Raw genomic sequence first — 10515 nt, 5'->3', positions numbered from 1 at the left:
CTGCCCCGCGCCACGGACCCAGCTCCACAGCGGGCGGGCGCGCACACCGAGCGCTTCTCCCAGCCAGCAATAAGCCGCGCCCCGATTGGCGGAGAGGAGAACGAAGCGGCCCTACTATTGGCTGTCGGGCGGAAAAGGGGAGAGACGCGCGGGACCCACCAGCGTTAGTGCTTTGCGCGAGGGATAGTAACGCAGTTTAAATTCGGCTCAGGCGGGAGAGGTGTGGTGGGCGGTGCTCGCGCGCGGCGGCGGCGGGAGGGGGCGCTGCCGGCGGCGGCGGCGGGAGGGGGCGCTGCCGGCGGCGGCGGCGGGAGGGGGCGCTGCCTCAGGCGGCGGCCGCCTGCTCCCGGCCGCTGGCGCGGCCCTCTCGCAGCAGCGCTTCTCCCTTTAACGCTGCCGCTAGGGTCTTCCTGGGCTCTCCCCGCCGGCCTTTCTGGCGGTAGGGGGGCGGCAGGCTGTTTTCCGCTGGCGGCAGAAGGTGTGGGACCGCCCCGCTGGGGTGGCGGTTCAGGCCCGGCGTCGCGGGGAGAGCGGTTAAGGAGCTCCCTGTGACCTGCTGTGATCCCTGTGACCTGCTGTGGCGTCTGCCACCGGCGCTGTCCCCGCCGCTGCTCCTCAGGCACCGGCTTCTCGAACGCAGTCAGCTCGCAGAGCTTTCCGCCGGCTTTTCTTCGGTTTGCTGAACCGACTGCCTCGCAAATACATGAGTTTTCTCTCAGGGTAGGCGAACTTGCTGCTGTCGCCAGCCAAGTGTTTAACTTCAGGCTTCAGAAGAAATCCAACCGGGAAATGAGTAGCTAATCTGTTAGCGTAACTGCTGCTGTTGTGATGACTTAGATGTTAAAAAAAAAAAATTGAATCGCTTCTATAGTATTGCAAAATTTGAAAGGCGCGTAGTCGTTTTGTTGAGCTGACTTCAAAAAATTTCACAAGTCTGTCCCTGCTGGGGAAGTAGGACTGAGTTTAAGACTGCACGGTCTTTAAACAAGCGAGTTAAATCTTTCTGTGTTTACATGCTTCTTGCTGAGAACATACACTGCTATAAATTTTCCTGTATTATATGTTGGGAACAGTTTAATATTTAGATCTGACTATTTATCCTATGCTTTTGAGAACTGTGTTGCAGTATCAGAGATAAGGATTGAAATGTGAATATTTTCATTTGCCCATGTATCATGGACGTGAAACAGGATTGTTGGTGTTTGCACCCACTCCTCTTTATGTTCCAAAAAAGAGTTTTAAATTGCTGTTGAGGAAAGGGATTTTCTCTGTTTTGGTTTGCTCCATCAATGAATATGGTGGCTGTCATTCCTGTTTACCTAGCCATTACCACAGTATCAGCTAGATGAAGGTGCTGTGGTTATTTTTGTGGAAGGTAATTTCGAGGCAAATGAAGGACCCACCCACAAGAAGCCTGATGCTTCCAACTGAGGAATTGGTGTGGTGTAACAAAGTAATTAATATAAGAGAGAAGCTTAGCTTGGGGAATTTAATTTACCTTGTAGTGCAAGCAGTGATATGAGGTGGCCATCATCTGCAATTCATCCTAATTTATATCTAAAAGTATTTGGTTCTTGGTGTTGTAAATACTTTACCTGTTCAGTTTGTTAGACAACGAGACTGACTAGTGGGTTGGAACGTCTTCCTTCCATTGATAGCATATGCATACAAAGCAAATACTCATCTACCAATGTGGATTGACCACTATCACTTACTTTTAAGTCTGAATAGAACGAATTAGATGGTTCTATTTATTTTTCAGCATATCTTACCTAAAGTTTTTCCTGGAATATGAGTATTGCATGGCAAGTGTTTTGGAAATGCTTAAAGGAAATTGAATTCCTCTCCAAATTTGATAGTAATAATTTAAAGTATAGCTAGTATGTTTCACCTTGAAAAGTCTCTAGGTGCCTTGGAAAATAGATCCTTCCTCCACCTTTAAAAATTCTTATCTTACTCAGATAGGAAACCAGTTGCAGACATACACAGCATACTTCATAAAGGCAGCAGCGGAGAGATTCTTCAACTATTGTACTAATGTGAAAACTAACAACCTCCATTTGTATCAAGGAAAAAATGTTTTAAAGCAGTGTAAGGGGGAACTGGGTCTGGGAAACTTTAACCAAAGTTAACAGTGGAAATGCAATCTAAACAATTGGTGCAAACACCATCTAGCATCCCCATCTAGCATCCCCATGGACAATAATGGTACTATACTTCAGGCCTGAAGCTTGTTTTCTGATGCTGCTTCTTAGAGGAATGCAGCCACCATTTGCAACTCATTGTACTGTTCAGACTATGCAATACAGTTGGTGCTCACTTTTCTTGTGGGCAACCCTTAGGAAGGGAAGGAACAAAAACTGTTGAGCTTGAAGTCAGTTTACACCTTTCAATCTAAGTACGTTGATGGTAAGTCTGGTTTTAATGCATTAAGTGTAGCATAAAAAATGCAACAGCAATATGGTGTGAAATAGTAAATCACTACAAAGTTACACTCCCAGTTCAGCTTTGGTCATAACAAACGGATGGGTTAACTGGCTTCATCTTGGATCAGTATTTTTTTCTTTTTGCTGTCAGGCAAAACTGGCATAGAAGCAGAAAGATGGCAGAAACTCAGCATTATATGTTTTGGCTAATGGTTCAAAGTCCAATACAGTGGTTGTGGAGCCACAGCCTCAGATTGATACTAATTACTGTTTATAATAACAGTTCATTTATGTTTTGAGAGTTATTTTCCCCACTATAGAAATATGTATTATCTTTTGTGAATGATTTTCTCAGTTACATTGTTACACTGACGTAACTCCTTTGTGTGGACGCAGGGCTCTTACTGGCTTACGTTTAGCTGCTTCGAAAGTGGCAAAAGCTAAAAAAGCATCGTATGACACTTTAGTGTCACTCTATTTCAGAGCAGTAGTCTTCTCTGGGAAGCCAAGTCCATAAAAAATCCTTGGCACAAAACTGTCCTTTATCCCCCGGCTCTACACTTTTCATTGTCGCTCCTTGGGAACAACAGGCATTCTCCAGGGAAGGTAAAGATAGGGAAAGTAAAATGAGAAAGTGCCAAAATGTGCACATACGTAATGGTTAACACTGGAACCTGCAACTATCACCACAATTAGACCTTAATACAGCTGAGGATCTGCACCTTTATTGTTTGTTTTGTTTGAAGGAAAGAAAGCTTGCATTTTGTAGCATAAGGCAGCAGTCACAGGGGATAAGGGAATGCATTCATTATGAATGAGCTCAAAAAATCTTTCTAATGTTTTTACAGAGAAAAAAACCCCACGAGGTGGTCCGTATGCCTATTAGATGATTTGTGTCTTAAAGGTTGGAGTACAAAACTGTTGTTTTGCTGTGCCTTCTGTGAAGCATTCCAGTACTTAAATGCTTATCCCTAACAGCAAATTCTGGCTTTCAAAGCCCCAAATACCTGCCTCTACCTGAGAAACAGGTAGTCACATTTTACCTCTTGTCAGTATAAATGGTGACGAAAGGAAAGTTTAGGAAAAAAGTGCAATAGTGGCTGAAAAACTGCTGTAAGCTTGCCTAAAAATGTGAAATATGCTGAAAGTAGAAGCCAAAAATCCTTCCTTTGTAGGACCCGCCCAAACGTCTGGAATTTGTTAGCTTTCCTGAGCATGAGAAAGAGATTTTCAGTCATACAGTCATCTTTGACGTGAAAACACCGAATGCCTTCTAAACTATCTCAGATTTCTAGCTTTGAGTTTCCCCAAGTTTATGATTCCTAACCTCTAATGCTACCCATAAAAATGAGACAGGTAGTTTGTGTTGCGCTACTGAAAAAATGAATCTTCTGTATCTGTGTGTTCAAAAAAGTATCCTAAATTCAGTGGAGGGTTTGGATAACATTTAATCCATAATGAAGTATAGATGTATAATTTGCATTCACATGTTACATTTGCCTCATAATACATAATAAAATTGTGAAGGCTATAAATCCATTCATGGCAAAGGCATTTAAGGAAGTGTTACAGACGTGCCCTTGTCTTAGACTGAGCTGATACAGAAATCTCTTTTAGCTAAAGGAAATTTAAAAAACCTATATGAAGTATTAATTCAGTCTTGGTGCATGGCGAGTTTCACAATGAAAATAACACTCCCTCTGAGAAAGGAGATAGAAGCTGGAAAGCATTGCTATAAATAAAATCAGTTGCCTAATTGTTATGGCACAGTGTAACTATACTTTCCGGAATCACTCATTTCTTCTCCATGTTCTTAATTAATTTAGAAAAATTAGGTGGCTTTTTAATAACTCTAGCTTTCTTTTCAGAAATGTCTTTGTTTAGGCAAGATCTTAGTAGAAATGGCAAAGCGATAAGAAAAAAGCGTGCCTTGCTATAATGGAGCATATCACTTCCAGAGCAATTCTCTTGTGGAAGAAGTGACGTGTCCTGCTGAATTTGCCACCAGACATAGTTTTCCCAGGCCAGGCAACTGCTCTCTCACTGGCACCCGCTGGGGAATGCTGTGGTACCTGTGTCGCCTGACGTGGTGAAGAGACAGGCGGTTGCCCTCGTTGTGAGCACAGGGGCGCCCAGCGCTGTGGGTGGTCTGTAGGACTGTCCCCAGGCAGGGAAAGAAGCGTGTACTACTAAGTGGTATAACTGTTTTAAAGCTTCTTACTGCTGACATTGTGGTAGACAAAGGCCCGTACCAACGAGAACTGAGACCAGAAGGATCCGCTTCTACTTAAGTACACTGAAAAGGACAGTTTACAGGGCAGTTTCCCACACTGAATCATTTCCGAACAATAATTATTTGGATAACTATTTTCATCATATATGGACAGAGATAGTGCAGAAACTATATTTACCATATGTAAGCTATTAGTCCAAGATTTTTGAACCTTATGTGGATTTAATTTTTTGTCTATATTTAGCTAGTAACAATTTCATAATAAAAAACATCTATGTTAAGAGATCAGTCAGATTACAAAATGAAGTACTCAAAAGTTAGAAAGGGACAGAAGCACAGAAACACAAGTACTTACACATACATAGAAATGCTGGTGAGAGATAAATACCCACCAGCATACTTGAGTGCCTCGGATTTAATGGAGTCAACTCGACAAAACAGCTGTGAGATTAAAGGGAATGATTATCCCCATTTTACTGATGGGAAATTGAGAGGGAGAGTTTGCACATAGCTAAGGTGCATTTAATTCTTTCATTTAGTTTTGAAGCATCACTAGATTATTTTGATTTAGGGACCGTAAGCTCTCCCTCCAAAGAACAAAAAATTTAACTGAACTATGGGTAGTTGTGGTTATTGCTAAAAGGGATGATCCTGCTCTCTATCCGGTTCCAGGCCATGCACTTCTGATGCTTCCCTTGTGTTGGATCTAGTAGTTGTGCCGCCAGATCAGCATGCTGAGCCAGCGGCTGCTGCTGCACAACTGCAAGATGTGATCCAAGTGGAACGGGGGAAACACACAGGCAGGGGTGGACAGGGCTGAGCGAGACTGACGGTTCTGTGACAACCTGCACGCACGTTACATCGGGTATATTAGTGTGAAACCACACTCTGAAAACTTCAACTCCTATTAATAGAACTTCTGTATCATCGTTAGATGAACCCCTTACTGCAAGCCAGTGATACTGCCTGGCAACAATCTGGAATGCTTAGCGCAGCACACCTGCTTTGGCAGTGGTACAGGAATGCAAGCTGATCGCCACCACTTCTTACAACCAGCTCTCTGATGGATGTACGGCAGAGACATAAGATATTTTGTGGGACCAGGGAAACATCTAACAGATTATGCATCCAAAAAAAAAATGCATCCATCTAACAGGTTATGCATCCAAAAAAAAAAAGACTAACCACACAAATAGAAGTCCAGTCAGCACAGTGTGTGAGGCAGCCCTGCTCTTTAATTCAGACCTGGTAAAATCTGAGTCAGCTGAAATACTGCGACCAGTTCTGGGCACTTAAAAATGCAACTCATTTGGAAAGACTCCAGGGGCAAGCGATACAAATAATCAGAAGCCCAGCAAACACGGTCTATTACTCTAGAACAGCTATGGAGAGGCATAACAGATTTCAAATATGTAAGAAGTAGTTATAAAAAGGAAGGGAATAAACTGTTCTCCAGTGCAATAGCACGAGGGCTGGATTTAAGTTACGGCAAAAGAGACGTCAGGGTTGAACTACACATAGTTGCTTCATAACAGTAAGAACAGCAAAGCACTGGAACAGAGCACTTAAGGAAGATGCAGAATTTCTGTATTTGAAAGGTTTTAAGGGTATATGGAACAAATATTAGCCTGTAAAAACAAAAGTATTTTAAATAAACCCACATAATTTGATGACTCTGCTGAGTCTGGTTTCTAAGACTTCTGTATTCTCTTCATTTTCTGCCATGGTTTACAATACTAATAATCAATTCTTACAAACTTAGAATTGTATCTCTGGCATGTTTCTTTCTGTCCCTCAAATGCAGGCCCTTGACAAACTATGCTGTATCCCTCCTAATTAAATTTCATTAAATGTCAAGCTTTCCAGTCCATCCAAATCACAAAAGTATTACTTCTAGGACTCGCTAACTCCTATCTGGATCAAAATTAAGTACTTTCTGCGCCTTTCTGCCTCTGGCAGCTCAGCGCGTGGAAATGGCTACCCTGAGAAAACTCTTTTGTTCCACAGCCTAAACCCATCATCCTCTGAAGCGCCTGCCCCAGCACCCCACTCCCCTCTCCCTCCCCGTCAGGGTTTTCTTTGCCTTCAGGTTCTTAACACAGCATCTCTCCGAGCTCTTGGCTCGTCCGGACCACTTGCTTCCCCTGCCTTTACTTCCTCTCCTTTCCCTGTGAAGTTCTGTACTGAAAACAGGGTCTCCCTCCCATTTTTTGGGCCTCTGACCCATTTAAAATTTAGTTACTCTTTCTATACATCTTTCTGAATTTTTCTCATCATTTTCACACAGTGGGTTGTCTTTGTAAAACTTAAAAAGTAGTTCTTTGACACGTTCTTTCCCTTTGTGTTTAAGCGTGATATTAGAAAGTCCTGTATACAGCAACAGCATAAACAAAGACATGTCTGTTGTATCCAGCGGGATCTTCATGACCACAGCGATACAGCAGTAATCCCGCGCCACGACGCCCACTCCTCCCCGCGCACGCTTGTTTCCGGCCGAGGACCCCGCGCCGCGCTGCCGGCGGAGCGCCGCTCCCCGGGCCCTCCCCGCCCTCCGCGGTGCCAGCGGCGCGGTGGGGAAGCAGTGTCCTCGCTTCCTTTCCCCTCGCGGCACCGTTTCGCCCCAGCACTTCCCCCGAGCCGCTGCTGCCGAAATGTGAAAGCCGGATGCTTTCCAAACGCCCGTTTCTTGTGTCTCTCGCCGCGGACTGCCTCGTCGGTGACACTGTTCAGGCGGCCCCGCTTTATACTCCTGCTTTCCCTTTCAGGCTCAAGCAAAAAGAAGAGACCCTAAGCGTTGGGGGGGGGGGGGGGCGGAAATCGACGTCCCGCCGTTTCCTCCGAGATGAAGCCGGTAAAGGCCGGCAGACGAAAGAAAGGAGGGGGGGCGGGGGTGGAAAAAGCAAGTGACCCCGACGTGATTCGAACACGCAGCCTTCTGATCTGGAGTCAGACGCGCTACCGTTGCGCCACGAGGTCCTGCTGGGCACCTCCACGAGGAGCGTTAGAACTCGCCCACCAAGGGCCGCCGCCGCGCCGCCCCCCACCCGGAGGGACAGAGCCGGGGCGGGGGGGGGCGGGGGGGGGGGCCGGGGCGGGCGAGGACCCTGCTCACCCGCTGTGGCAACCGCAGCGATCAAAGCCGCACCCCTCGCGCCGGCCCCTCTCCTCCGCCACTGCTTCGTTTCCCGCCTTCCCGCGCAAGTACGTTAACTCTCCCCACCCACACACCCACTACTGGCCCCTAGCAGCAAGGGCCTCCCGCCCCCCCGGCGGGGCCGAGCTCGCCTCCTGCGACACTGCCGCCATACGCAGGCGCGTGGGTCCCGGTTTCCGCTGCCCGGAGATCGTCCCTCTTGCCCTTCTGCGAAACCCCTGCCTTGCCATTGCCGGCCGACGGCGGCGGGGGGGAGGGGGAGGAGGGGTTTGCACATAAAGGCACTCCCGCGACAAGGTTTTGTATGGCAGTTCCTCGTTAGTATAGTGGTGAGTATCCCCGCCTGTCACGCGGGAGACCGGGGTTCGATTCCCCGACGGGGAGGCCGTTTATACTCTTTTTTCCTCCTACACGCGCGGAAGGGCGCGGCGCCCGGGGCGGGAGCGTCTTGCCGCCTGGGGGCCAACGGCCGGGCCCAACGCTGCTGGCGCTGAGGAAGGCGGGGAAATAAAAAGCGCGCGCAAGCGCGCCTCTCCCCGTCGGGGAATCGAACCCCGGTCTCCCGCGTGACAGGCGGGGATACTCACCACTATACTAACGAGGAGCCGCGGGGCGTTACGGCCCCTGCGCAGTCGCTCTGCGGGGAGGCGCAGGGGCAGGGCGGGGCGCGGGTCCGCCGCTGGCGCCGGCCCGGGCAGCAGCTGGGCTGTCCATTGCCCCGGGGAGGCTTTCGGGGGGAGGGCGGCTCCCCACGGCCTCCTTCCCTCCTCTGTCCCGGCTTCGGGAAGGCTGCGGCTCGGCAGGAACGCTCGGGCGAGGTGCCTGCACGAGGTGCAGAAGCACAACGCCGTCCATTGTGTGCTGCGGGCCCGGCGAGGGGAAGGGGCTGCGCCGGTCGCTGCGGGCGTCCTAAGGCTTGTCCGGCACGGGGAGGCGGCGGGCGGAGGGAGGAGAAAGGCTTCCATCTGGCTCGTGTTTGTCTGGATTCTGCCGGACCTTGCGTGCTGGCGTGGGGAGGGAGAGGTATTGTGGCCCCCCACCCGTAGCTCTTGTCCACCCTCCCGCCCCACAGCGGAGCGATCTGGGGACCTGCGTGCACGGATCGGTGAAAACTGCCGTGTAAGGCAACTGCCCGACTGGAGGCGGCGAGGAGCAAAGCAGCAGCTCGGACGTCTTGTGTTTTTGCATCTCGTGCACGCAGATTGTGTTTTTTTACGGGAACCTGAGAAGCCTTGGAGTCAGCAGTCCTTGGGGTGAAGGGACTCCAGCACCTGCTTCTTACCGCCCTAAAAAGGGAACGAGAGAAATGGAAACCAATTACTTTGAGATTTGAAAGTAAAAGGCAGAGAAGGATGCACGCTGACCATATGGCTTGATACTGACTCGGTCAGCAGTACCATGGCTGTAAGTTTGTATCACAGTGACGCTAGACAGGAAACTATATTTAACTTGCTAGCTTGTCAGATGAAGAATTAACGCCATACAATAGACAAGCGATTGGAACAAACGGTCTTCTCTTTTGATGGTCTCTGCTACTGCTAGTACTCCTTTGGATAAAAGGACCCCAGCTTAGCTTTTTAAGACAAGCATAGCTGAAGAACAAACAGCAATCCATATGCAGACATCTAAATATAAGTGACCTGTCAACAAAGCATTTCTAAAAATTGGCCTACTCGTTTAAGCATTTGAATATAAACATGTGTTTCTCAGTGGATGCGACAGATTCAAATTTTGTCCTGACAAGTGAAAAATAACAACTGAAGTCTCATAATAGTTTCATTACTTTAGAGGGAGTGTAATGAGATGAACTGGTAGGGCTGTGATCAGGTGACAGGCTTTAAACCTCCCAGAGCAGGATCAAAACCACTGTTGCTAGGCTGGTCTAAACTTGCTGTGCAGGTTCAAATTTTATTCAAAAGATGTTGATGGTTAACTTTAAGCTGGGAGACATTCTGGTGGACCAAACATTGCCTCTTTGCATTGTGTGGGACCACTCACACTTACCTAGTTTAGACCTTTTTGCCAGTCACTTCTCCTTTCCTTCTGTTCCTTGATCCCTGCGGTCAGGTAGCTGAGATGTGACCACATGTGTAATCAGTGGTGCTTGCTGCAGTCAGACCTTCCTGAGCTGCTGCTCTCTGCCTCAGAGCTGGTTTTGCTTCAGACTCCTGCACGGACCTTTCCTCAGGCTGTCTTCTCTTAGAACAGGACTTCTGCTATCTCCCTAACATCTCTTGCAAATTTTTGGCATTGCTAAGCACTTTCAGAATACTGGAGCCAGGCTCACAAGTTGTGTAGAAATTTTGTTGTGTTTGTCACTTTGTCCATGAGGGCAAAAGCAGATCTGACTGGGAGTTCTGAACCTGCTGGAGATGTGGGGAAAGCCTACAATGTGAAAGACTCTTGAAGCACCATTTTCAATAGCTCAGTACATTACTAAGGGTGCTTTTATCAGAAAGCAGCTAGTTTAGTAATTAAAGTCCTCGGTCATGCCTCAACTCACTGCTCTGCTTCTGCACACCCACTCCCATTTTGGGACAGCTACTTCTGACTGCATCAGCCATCTTGTACATTCTCCACACCTTCTTCCAACCAGGGCAACCCTGAAACAAAAGTGCCAGTCAATATGCTGGCTCATGCTCTTGCACAACCTCCTCCCACTCCCCATTTGGCAGGGAGAGCAAAGGCACCTACTGAAAATA

The 10515-nt window shown here is 47.8% G+C and overlaps 3 non-coding genes across 3 annotated transcripts; 1 reads left to right on the top strand and 2 right to left on the bottom strand.

Moving 5' to 3' along the window:
* Positions 1–7563: 7563 nt before the first annotated feature.
* Positions 7564–7635, bottom strand: TRNAW-CCA (transfer RNA tryptophan (anticodon CCA)). Its single transcript has one exon. It is a non-coding gene; the product is annotated as a tRNA-Trp (tRNA).
* A 490-nt stretch (positions 7636–8125) lies between these two features.
* On the top strand, positions 8126–8197 carry TRNAD-GUC (transfer RNA aspartic acid (anticodon GUC)). The gene has a single exon. It is a non-coding gene; the product is annotated as a tRNA-Asp (tRNA).
* Positions 8198–8345: 148 nt separating this feature from the next.
* On the bottom strand, positions 8346–8417 carry TRNAD-GUC (transfer RNA aspartic acid (anticodon GUC)). Its single transcript has one exon. It is a non-coding gene; the product is annotated as a tRNA-Asp (tRNA).
* Between the last annotated feature and the right edge of the window lie 2098 nt (positions 8418–10515).

Source organism: Gavia stellata, chromosome 4, assembly GCF_030936135.1.
Source record: "Gavia stellata isolate bGavSte3 chromosome 4, bGavSte3.hap2, whole genome shotgun sequence".
NCBI classification, from domain to species: domain Eukaryota; kingdom Metazoa; phylum Chordata; class Aves; order Gaviiformes; family Gaviidae; genus Gavia; species Gavia stellata.
The sequence above is the reverse complement of the archived record's forward strand: the minus strand, read 5'-3'. Positions and strand labels throughout refer to the sequence as shown.